Below are 12276 nucleotides of genomic sequence, written 5' to 3'. Positions count from 1 at the left end.
CTCTATGCCCAGGGAAGTCGAGAAAATTTCCAACCCGAAAGATTCCCTCGACCGGACCGGGAATAGAAGCCTCCGCCTCCGGCTGTCGAATGCTTTTTCTATGTCTAGAAGAGCAACTCCAGTTGATTTTTTTTTTTTTGTTCATTAATTTATTTGATAAGGCTCAACCGAATTAACTTTACAGAGCCGAGGATTCTTGGTCACTATACAATACATCTTAAAACTATAGTCAAAAGGTACAACACAATAAACACTTTATCTTCCGCTATCCAAAAAGCCTCCTCCATCAGAACTGTAGCCGCTTCCAGTGGTTTCATTGTATGGCAAATTGTTGTACGCCAACGAGGGTCAGAGCGCGTCCATTGCAGCAATGGACGCAAAACGTGGTCAGCACTCACACACTCATCACGAAACGGTTGCTTTCCAAAGTCGACGACGCATCGACCGAAAGAACTGCTGATGAAGAACAATGAGGAGGACCACACAATGGTTGCTGCCGAGAAAACAGACGATCGCGTAGCACACATCGAGAGTGGCCTGCTTTTGTCGACAGCCGAGTGAACACTGAGCAACTCCAGTTGAGTGGCCTTCAGATTTGTTTGAATGAATTAAATTGGTAACTCTTAAGAGTTGTTGAGTAGTTGAATGCCCATGGCGAAATCCAAACTGCTCATCTGCAAAAATTGAGTTCGTATTGATGTGAAGCATCATTCTATTCAAAATTATCTTTTTAAAAAGTTTACTTATTGAAGAAAGCAAACTTATTGGACGGTAGCTAGAAGCTTCAGCTGGATTTTTATCCGGCTTCAAAATTGGAACAACTTTTGCGTTTTGCCATTTATCAGGAAAGTATGCCAAATGGAAACATCTGTTAAATAATTTTACCAAGAAAGACAAAGTACTCTCTGGGAGTTTTTTGATGAGGATATAGAAAATTCCATCATCACCTGAAGCTTTCATATTTTGAACCTTACTTCGTCCAAATCAGTCCCCCAGGAATCATCAAAAATATTTTCCAGGGAGAAAATATTCAGATAATCCTGAGCAACCTGATTCTCAATAGGACTAGTAAGACCCAAACTGAAATTATGGGAACTCTCGAATTGCTTAGCAGGCCATTACTGAGCTTTTTCCAAATTTGTGATCAAAATTTTACCACCTCCTTTAAGCGCTGGAATAGGCTTTTGAGGTTTTTTCAAAATGTTTGTGAGTTTCCAAACGGGTTTGGAACTCGGGTCTAATTTTGAAACATTATTTTCAAAAGTTTTGTTCCTCAGGGCAGAGAATCGTTTTTTAATTTGTTTTTGCAAATCCCGCCAGATAACTTTCATGGCAGGATCGCGTGTTCTTTGAAATTGTCTCCTACGGACATTTTTAAGACGGATCAAGAGCTGAAGATCGTTGTCTATTATAATTGAATCGCATTTTGGTACTGAGGCAGCTATAGCTTCAACAATAGAAGTAGTAAAAGACTCAAGAGCATAATTTATTTCATCTTTGGTTTACAAAGGAATGTTTGAATCAAAGCTTTATTCCAGAATGTTCGATATTGTTCACAATCCGCTCTATGGTAATTGAAAGTGGAGCTGTTGGGATTAGAAATTATTTCTTGGGATATTTCAAAAGTTACTGGAAGGTGATCTGGATTTTGAATAGCGTAATTACCTGCAGAACAATTATCAAACAAAATATTACCATTGGAATTGCTTTAAGCATTACTCCATGAGCGGTGTTTTGCATTAAAATCACCAATATTAAAGAATTTAGACCTATGACGGGTAAGTTTCTGAAGGTCACCCTTGAGAAAATTCTTTTGCTGGCCTACGCATTGGAATGGCAAATAGGCAGCTATAAACGTAAGTTGTCCAATTTTTTTTTCAACAGAAACTCCCAAAGTTTCAAAAACTTTGGTTTCTAATGAAGAAAGAATTTTATGTTTGAATCGTCTATGAACAATGATGGCAACGCCACCACAGGGTCCATCAAGACGAAGATTTCTATAAATTAAATAATTTGAATCCTTCTTAACCTTATGGTCAGGTTTAAGGAACGTTTCAACGGCGATATACACGTTATGAACTCTCAAAAAGTTAAATAGCTCGTCTTCATTATCTTTAAGAGATCGAGCATTCCAATTTAAAATATTTAATGCTTTAAAATCCATTTCTGAATTTTAAAGTCACGACAATATTGTTTGCAAATTTTACTTTAGTTTGAATAGCATCAAACATGGAGTTAGATTCAAGCATATCAGAACTCATGTCAATTAATGATTTCTGTAAAAAATCCATTTTAGGGGCAGTAATGGTTCCTAAGTCAAAATTGTCAAAATTTCCGTTAGAATTCCGTTGGTTACTAACCAACGGAATTCTAACGGAAATTTTGACAATTTGACATTTTGGGCATTTTGATTTCTACCCGTTGCTATAGCAGCATAGGTAACTCGCTGAACATTGTTAGCAGCGAGGGGAGTAGGTACAAATGAAAAATTTGAAGCAGGGGTGATATTTATACCTATGGGTACGAATGTAGAATTTGTTCCTCGCTGACCGTTGTTATCAGCAGACTAATTTGTACCTGGTTGGAAACGTGGAGCGTTTCCTACCTGTCGCTTAGAACGAGATTGTAGGATCGCTTTGCGAGTCTTACATTCCCAAAAATTGGATTGGTGGTTTTCACCACAATTTGAACATTTCAATTTCTTATGATCTTCCTTCACAGGACAGTCGTCCTTTGCGTGAGAGGAATCACCACAATTCAAGCATTTAGCTGGCATGTAGCAATTTTTAGTTCCATGACCCCATGCCTGGCACTTACGGCACTGAGTGAGGTTTTGGAAATTTGCTCCAGTCTTCCTGAAGTGTTCCCACTTCACTTGGACATGGAGCATAAGGCTAGCTTTTTCCAAGGCTTTAAGGTTGTTTAGTTCACTAGACTTGAAGTGAACTAAATAAAAATCATTAGAAATCCCGTTGCGCGAATCGCCAGGACGGGATCTCATTTTTATTTTGATTACTTGGGGTAGCACAACTCCAAGTAATTTTGCCAGTTCATCTTTGATCTGATCCAGGGATTCACCACTGAGCAGTCCTTTCATGACAACCTTGAACACACGTCCAGTTTTGGTGTCGTAAGTAAACAATTTGTGCTGCTTCTCAGTAAGATACTTGAGAAGACATTTAAATCCGTCCAAGGTTTCAGCCAATACACGGCATTCACCCCAACGTCCAATTTGTAGTAAAAACTTAGCTTTCACGAAGTTCAAAAGTTCCATGCGAAGAGCATGGAAATCGGAAGTGGATATCACAATACGGGGAATCTTTTCCTTCTTGGCATTAAGCCGGGAAAGTTTACTAGAATTTTTCTTGGATGATGGATCATTCTCTTCATCCGTGAGCAAATCAAATTGATTACTCAAATTAATTTCATCAGAAGGGGGATCAAGAGTTTGACCCTTTCTTTTACGTTTAGGCGCCATGGCGGCAGTAAATTTTTATCCAAATCGACTTCCAAGCAGATTACTTTAAGAATCCGAAGGATCGAAGAGGAATTTTCCAAATCGATATCCAAGAAGGATTACCTCGGGTAGGGTCCAAACAAGGATCGAAGAGGAATAAGAGTTGAACAAAGTAGAAAATTTTTACAGGTTGAGCACTGAAAAGTGCTGTTTAAATTTGTTGTAGCTTTAGGTAGTAGTAACACTTCCTTCAGCAAAAAGTAAATAGATCCGCACGGCAAGAGAGCACGATGCGGACTGATTTGACAAAACTCTGATAATCAGGACTGCAGTACTATTGTTTTCTTCATTAATTTTGTTTGCAATAAGTGAATGTCATGATTAGCTGAGATTTGTCAAATAACGTAAATATATACAATGTTCGCATAGATGAATAACCACCGAACTGAACTAGGAATCGGACCCAGCCGCCTCCAGAATGGACCTATGCTAAAATTGACTGAGGTAAGGAAGGCTCCGTAGTCTTATCTCCATGAATATGCAAAACTCTACAATTCGGTAAATCCACGTGTATGTAAATTGCCTTCACAGTTTAAAAAAGTAGTGTAAAATACCGTTACTATGATGCACATAAATGGAGTGTTATATATCATACAGGTTTACATTGTAGATCGTTTAAATTTATGAGACATGCAATGAAATATTCCATTTGTTATACGCAACTGTCAATATTTGTAAATAACATTTCTTGCAAGTGGCTAGTTTACGTGAAATGGAAGTTTACATGCATGAATGTTTGCATGCATGGATGTTTACATCACCAGTAAAATTCAGAATGTTTTTCTGTGTTTATTTGAATTCATATATCATTGAAGATTATCACGTTTCATTTCACAACACTCGACAATATATTTTCGGATCTCAGAAATGGCCTTGAAACTTTTTTTTTCAAGGTCCAGTATCAGGGAAGGCCGGTTCTCCATGAAAATCTTGTTCTTATTGTTCGCATTTCAAGCTTATTGCGTGATCTCAACTTAGATTTCTATATGCACTTCCACAGTTGAGAGCTTTCGAAGCCGGAACCATTTTTGCATTGTATAATTGAGTAGGAAGTACAATGATACTTTATGCTCAGGGTACTCGATATATTTTCCAACTTAAAAAAAAAACTTAACCGGACCGAGAATCGAACCCAGTAACGTCCAGGCATGGTCTTGTTTTGGAGCTGTGCCTTTATCAACTGAGTTAAGCGAGGCCTACATGAAAATGCTGCACCCAAATATAGGATGATTTCCTGTTATTGCAAATAGCAGTGTTTGAGCTCAAATATGATTGCAATTGGTGTTTCAAGAAACTCAAAAAAATATATCTGAATCCCAGGAACTATTCATCAAGGTACAGTATCAGGGAATGCCGGCATTCCATGAAAATGCAGAACCCACATTTAGGTTGATTTTATCTTACGGAACACATCAGTGTATGAACTCATATAATTAGCATTGATGTTAGTCGCTTGACATTTAAAAAAAAACTCTGAAAATATTTCCGGATCTCCGGAATAGTCATAGGAACTATCCTTCAAAGTACAGTTTCGGGAAAGACCTATTCACCATGAAAATGCAGAGCCCACATTTAGATTAACTTGGTCCTTGGAACTTGGTCCCATCGGGGAAGGGAGGAACTTCATAAAAATATTGAACTCTAATTATTTGATTCCCCGGTGTAGAAATAGCTGGTAAACCTTATATATCATTGCAATTGGTGACATTTCAAAAATCTTGGAAAAATATTTGCGGATCCCAGGACTGGTCATAGGAACTTTTCTTCAAGATTCAGTTTAGGGGAAGACCTATTTTCCATACAAATATAGATCACCACATATAGGTAAATTTCCTCTTACTAAAATCACCGGTATTTGAAGTCAAATATCAATGAAGGTGGTCCCTTAGCATTTCAAGAAACTTGTAAATATATTTCCGGATCATAGGAATGGCCATAGGAACTATTTCATGGTTCAGTATCGGAGAAGGTCGGTTTTCCATGAAAAAGTTGAACCCACATTTAGGATAATTTCCTCTTATTGAAAACAGCGGTGTGGGAACTCAAATATCATTGAATGGTCCCCATGATAACTCGGAAAAATATTTCAGGATCTCATGAACGACATTAGGAACTATTATTCAAGGTTCACTATCAGAGAAGGCTGGTTCTCTTTTAAAAATTCTGAACCCACATGGAGGTTAATTTTCTCTCACTGAAATCACCGGCAGTTGAACATAAATATCAATGAAGATGGTCACTTGGCATTTCGAAAAACTCATAAAAAAATTTCCGAATCTAAGGAATGTTCACAGGAACAATTTTTCAAATATCGGGGAGGTAGCTTCTCCGTGAAAATGCTGAACACCACATGTAGGTACTGAAATCAGGGATTTTTTTCTCTTACATATCACTGGAGTTGGTTACTTTGCGTTATCGGAAACCCGGAAAATATTTTCGGATCTCACAAATGGCCATAAGAAACATCCTTCAAGGCGCAGTATCGGGGGAGGCCGGTTCAACATAAGAATGCTGACCATCATATTTCCAAGTCTACGTACTCCCGACTGACATGTGTAGAGAGGAGCACATCATGCTGTAGACTGAAACTGATCGATGTGTCGGTCCGGTTTATGAAAATCGAAAATACGAACAACTGTTGCTCATATTCGGTTTTAGTACACGTCATTGCACTGTTTCTGTTCGTACACTACCAAGGATAAGTTCGCGAACACATAAATGAAAAATTAAATTCTACATCACCTAGCCTATCTGACCTTGATGTGGAAATGAAGGATAAAATGATATGATGAATAAATGTTGATGATAATCTTTGCAACTTTCTAGAATAATGTTGTAAAGTACCTTTACGCTGATGTTAGATATGAGAGATACATGATAGTGAAACATCTAGGGAACCCCACATTTATGAACATTAGTGTACGCTAAGCTGACGACGTTCTTCGCGAAGTAAATAAATATTTCTTTCTTCTGAAAGTAGGGATGATCACTTCTAATGAGAATGATATGTATCGTAGTCGCAAGTAATTGTGGCTTTTCATATCTGCCGGAAATTGACTGTTACACTCAGGCATGGAAAATCATTTACATTCATTTCGTGCATTCATTTACATTCATTTGCCCCTAACTTTTTTATCAACAGAATTCCGCAAAATGATGTATAGAGTTTTTGTAGGTTTTGTTAGTAGCTACAACTTTTTTCCCTAACTCAAATTCGTATATCTTATGCATGACGAACCAGAGCGAACAGATGCCACTACTGTTTTTCAGTGAATGTATTTTACATTCACTGAAAAACAGGAACATGATCTGCCCGCGCTAATTCGTGATGCATAAGAGATACAGATTTGAGTTATGGAGCTAATAACAAAACCTACTAAAGCTCTATACATCATTTTGTGGAATGCTGTTGATGAAAAAAGTTAGAGGTAAATGAATGTAAATGATTTTCCATGCCTGGTTACACTATCTATGTAAAGTTGTCGAGGTTTGTCAAACTAACCAAAAACTATTACTTTTGCTTTTATTACAGATAATACGTCAATATAATTCGATAATTGCTAAACAATCTTATTTCAGGAGTCTTTTAGTGTAAAAATTATAAATTATAATCATTAATGTCTCAAAATACAAGTTGTTCTGATTTTTTATATCGGTTAAAAAATTAGCGGAAGCGATAATCGCTATCGAAAATGTTCCTAGTGGATTAACTGAAATGTGCCCAACTTTGGACGAAGCATTAATTTTTTCAACAGTTGAGAAATGTTTTCACTTTATCAATAAACGTTACTGTCATTTGCAATAAAGCAATTGCCTATGTTGTAACTAACTGATGCATTTTTTTTTCTGCTGATATAAGTTATGCAAAGTTTCAGAATACAGCATAGCAAAGTCTTGTCATTATCGGCTGTAATATCGTAATTATTAATTGAATCAGCTCGGTGATTCTTACAACAAATCACACCGCCAATAGGGACTCTATCCGCATCGTGGAGCTTTTTGAGGTATTGGCAATTATACCATATGACGTTTTGAATGTGATTCTTAGATACGGAAATCCATAATACCTGCTGTGTAGATTATATAGTCAATATCAAGGTGGGAGGATATTTTGCTTATTGCTTATATTGCTTCCCAAACAATATTTATATGTTTACTCCAAACAAAGAAAACACAAATAACCTAGCTAGTTTCATCGACCTGCAGAGAACACTTTGTCATTCAGGGTGAAATGGAGGATGTAGGGAAAGGCATTTTATTTCTTGATGACCTTTTTCATTATCAACAACTTGAATTATTTTTTGCTAAACATACGACACCACTATTCGCATGCTTCAGTCAGCCGTCCGCAAAAATCTTGTGAGCCGAAAGCTCCTCGCGAGAAATTCGTGTTTAGTACATTTTTTTTCTTTCCCATGCCTTGTTCGCCATGTACCGGTACAACGGGAAAATGGTATGCATGAAATGAAAATGGAAAAACGATGCGAGGAAAGTCGGAAAATTGTACTTTGGAGTACACCACAAGATTTCTGACATTCTCACGAATCTTCTAGTATATAATTATCATGTACTTTAGAATAAAGATCACGAGCTATCAGAGGGGAAAGATAGCACATGGTGTCTACATCTATACAATCACGTGGCCGGAATTGGGTGGTCTTCATGTCGGAAAAACAACCCAGTTTTTTTGTGGGTTGGATTTTCCCAAAAATTTTCCAACTATCATGTTGCCAGAAAGTTATGCTAGAACGTAGTGTGCTTCGATTTTTCGATTAGCTTATTTTTCTAGCTCATTTTTGCGGGTTTTCCCAGATGTTCTAAAAAATCCCAGCAAGGGAATAATATCAATAATACTTCCAGACGGGGGCCTTAAAGGAACATAGTTCCACTGGGCTTCCCTTCTTTATTTAGTTTTTGTTTAGTGTTCATCACTTTCGTGCACACACCAATGAAGCATTAGTTTATTTGATTGTATTATTATTTTTTGTATACCTTACGTTAAGTTTGAGATGAGTCCACTACCAGGGGGCTCAAAAGAGCTTTTTGGTGTGGGGGTTAGTGGTGGGCAATAAAAAAAAAAAAAAAAACCATTTTCACATAATTTAGATTAGCTCATATATACTCAACAATAATAGAGCCGTATTTCATTTCTCACTAATTAATTTTTCAAAGCAACTTAATGAATCATTCAAATTTTGTTGCATTTTTTTCCATCCCAATTCTCAACACGTTGTCTATCTGAGCAGCAACGTTGTTTCGTATGCCAGTGATAGAGTCAGCAACAGAAAAGTGCTTCATTGCTTCTCCATCATTTTGGTATCCAAGACCGATACGTTCTGCTCATCACAACTTTGATCTGACAGACAATTACTACACTTGAATAGAACATTTGCATTATCTGTGATAAGCTTTGCCTGAGTCCGCGTAAGTGTAGTGCATTTGCAATGAAATACACGAGCACACTTACCCGCACAGATAACCGGCAAATCACTTACCAAAATCCCCAAACTACATATTGCACACTCTACCATATCTATCCACCTATACGCACAAAATTTACATGCAACACTACAGAGACACAAGTAAAAAGGAACGGAATAGCCAGAGGAAGGGAAGAGAATATTAGCGAACTACCCCGAGTTCAGAATGACGGGGACGAAATCGAGGTGGTCGACGAGTTCGTGTAGTTGGGTTCACTGATGACCTCCGATAATGATACCAGCAGAGAAATTCAAAGACGCATTTTATGGCAGGGAATTCCTACCGAGCCTACTTTGGGAATCCTCCGGTCGAATAAAATTTTCTACAAGACGTTGATTAGACCAGTGACTAAGGTCACGAGACCTGAACTATCCTAGTGGAGAACCACGTGTCCTTGGGGTATTCGAACGGAAGGTGTTGCGTACCAGTTGAAACGTGGAAGAGGTGAATGAACCACGACTGGCTGGCGACTTGCAAGTATGAATCGAGACGACTTCTTCGTATAGCACAAGACACCTGTCCATTGACTGACTATGGTATGGTATGTATCCTTATGCCTAATAATAGCCATTTGTCTTCAGCAGTGGCGTCTCCTCACTGTGCACCAACTCTCAAAACATAAAAAAAAAAATACCAAAATATAGCTTTAAGTCGATAGATTCCGAGTAAACTAGAAGATTATGTGCATGTTTCAACTGATTCAAATATGAATATGGCAGAGGTTCTCAAGCTTTTGTCGATTGCGACCCACTTCGAGAAATTCCATGAGCTTGCAATCCTCCAATATTGAATACATATTTTGCAAGGCCTAAATGCTATAGCTCCAAAATGGATTTGAAATATTAAAAATGAATTATGAACACCAAAAAAGTCGTTGCAGAATGGCTTGAAATCCAAACACCAAAACTAAAAACCTCCGGAATAGTCCAAAAATTCCAAACAAGTAAAAATAGCTATAATCGACAAACACGCTAAATCACCTTAAAAACGGCATTAAATGTGCAAAAATGATGTGGACCAACAGAGTAATAGGGCATCGATTCTACTAACAGAAATTATTTTTTTGTATTTACGTAAAGAAGGAAAAACACCACGTTTGCCTTATTATCAAGCAATAAATTAGTCGTCATTCATTGCGGACGCGTTTCCAATTCGCTCGTAGCGTCACGTTGGAATTTGATATAAGATTGCTAATTGCGCTGCATAAGGCCCTAGAAAAACAACTGGATACCAACACGCAAGTTTTGCATCGACTTGAAAGCCAGAACGAAAAATTTGATTCAATTCTCGAAGCGATCGCAGTCCTGGAACGTTCACTGTCCACCTTAATAGAATCGGTGTCAACTGTAAATAACAACACATCGTCAAAAGTAAAAAATGCGGTGTCGTCATTGTCGCGCGGTCTTGATGTCAGCTCGTTAAATTCGACTGGTATTAAAAACCACCTAACCTCAATATTCAAGAGACGACGAGAAACCGCACGAGGACTACGTGTGTGATCTTACGGGAGATTTGTCTCGTGAGCTGACGAATATGACAAATTGAATGAAGTGACAAATTTGAGCAGTCTAACCATGGACATGGGCGACAGGACGGTGTGTAAAGCTGATTGGACTGAGTACGATGCTCGAAAATCACGACGCCTGAGCCAGAAAAAATTGGCTGCAAAGGCTATAAGGCAGAGGAAGCAAAATAGGACCCACCAACAAATTTTCAACAACAACAACAATTCACACAATCTTAGCAGAAACAACAATAACAACAACATCAGAAACTACGACGACTACAACTGCAACACCAATCACGCCAACTACAATAGTGAAATCTCCAATAACTATAAAAACTACAACAATAACTGCAACAACAACAACACCAGCACATTCCGCATCGAACGTTCGACTGTTTCGGTCTAGTGTTGCTTGCACTCCGTTTTCAGTAGGGTTAAATACTCCATTTCCGGCCTATTAAGCATAAGACGCTCTTAGTCTTTCTTAATCTAGATCAGTTTAGCACCAAACGGAATGTTATTATTACTGATGGCTTCCAAATTTATTTGCCTTTCGGTACGTACCATAAGATTTGAAAACGAGAAACCAAACGTTGAGATATTGTCAAAAGTCCAACACTGCTTCTTGACGCCAAACTCGGCCTACGGATTTTAAACTCGGCCTAACGCATTGAAACGCAATTGAAACGCTAATGAATTCACTTCGGCCTATCGTATGAAGATAAAAATTGATTCGGTGGGAGCGCTTCTTTTGTTTTTGGGAATAATGGGTGCAAACTTTCATACCACGCGTTCTCATTGACTTCGTTCGGTAGCTTATTAACTAAAGTATCGTACCAAACGCATAATTGACTTGTTAACTCTGAAATCATGGATTTATTTGAAGTTTTCTGCTCGATAGGCCCAAAATGGGCGATTAGGCCGAAGTAGTGCTCTACCCTACTAGTTTTTTCCCTATTGAGGTTTTTTTTCAATCCGCTATCATACTGAGTGGTGATATAGCATACATCAGTGTATATATAGTACAGTATATGCAAAGTGGCTTATTTACATCCACACATCCAGAAAGTTTAATTGAAATCTTAGAGGGTGCTGCCAGCTCCGAATACGATTTGGCACGAAATGCGTCATATACGGACTTCAGCAAAGCGTTTGACAGAAATGGTATCCCAATGCTGATTTTTAAATTAGTCTTTTGTAGCAATTTTTATTATTAACTAGCTGAGTGTGCCCGGTCTTGCTCGGGATTCAATATTAGCTTGAGTTTATGCGCCGATTTAAAAAAAAAGCATGCTATATTGTACGTAGCGCCCCCCCTATTATCTAAGGGGCTACCCCCTATGATTATCTCCTTATACCCCCACACTCGCCCCCACATGCCTAATTTGGTTCCATTTGCTTGATTAGTTCTCGAGTTATGCAGAAATTTCTGTTTCATTTGTATGGGAGCCCCCCCTTACAGAAGGTCGAGGGGTCTCGAACCATCATAAGAACCTTCCACGGCCCCAAAAACCCCTGTATACAAATTTTCACGCCAATCGGTTCAGTAGTTTCCGAGTCTATAAGGGTCAGACAGACAGACAGACAGACAGAAATTCATTTTTATATATATAGATATTAGATGTATTATAGTGTACCATAAATGGGGATGACAATGAGCCAAAAAATCTAAATTTGTCGTTACCTACCTTAAAATATTCACATGTTAACAAAGAAAGCAATTTGAAACATGTGAATATATACACCAATAATTTATTTACGACTGTGAAAA

The sequence above is a fragment of the Ochlerotatus camptorhynchus genome, unplaced genomic scaffold (assembly GCF_037179485.1).
Source record: "Ochlerotatus camptorhynchus isolate MF236.1 unplaced genomic scaffold, CSIRO-AGI_Acam_v1.1 ptg000618l, whole genome shotgun sequence".
Taxonomy (NCBI): Eukaryota; Metazoa; Arthropoda; class Insecta; order Diptera; family Culicidae; genus Ochlerotatus; species Ochlerotatus camptorhynchus.
This window is presented reverse-complemented; position numbering follows the sequence as displayed.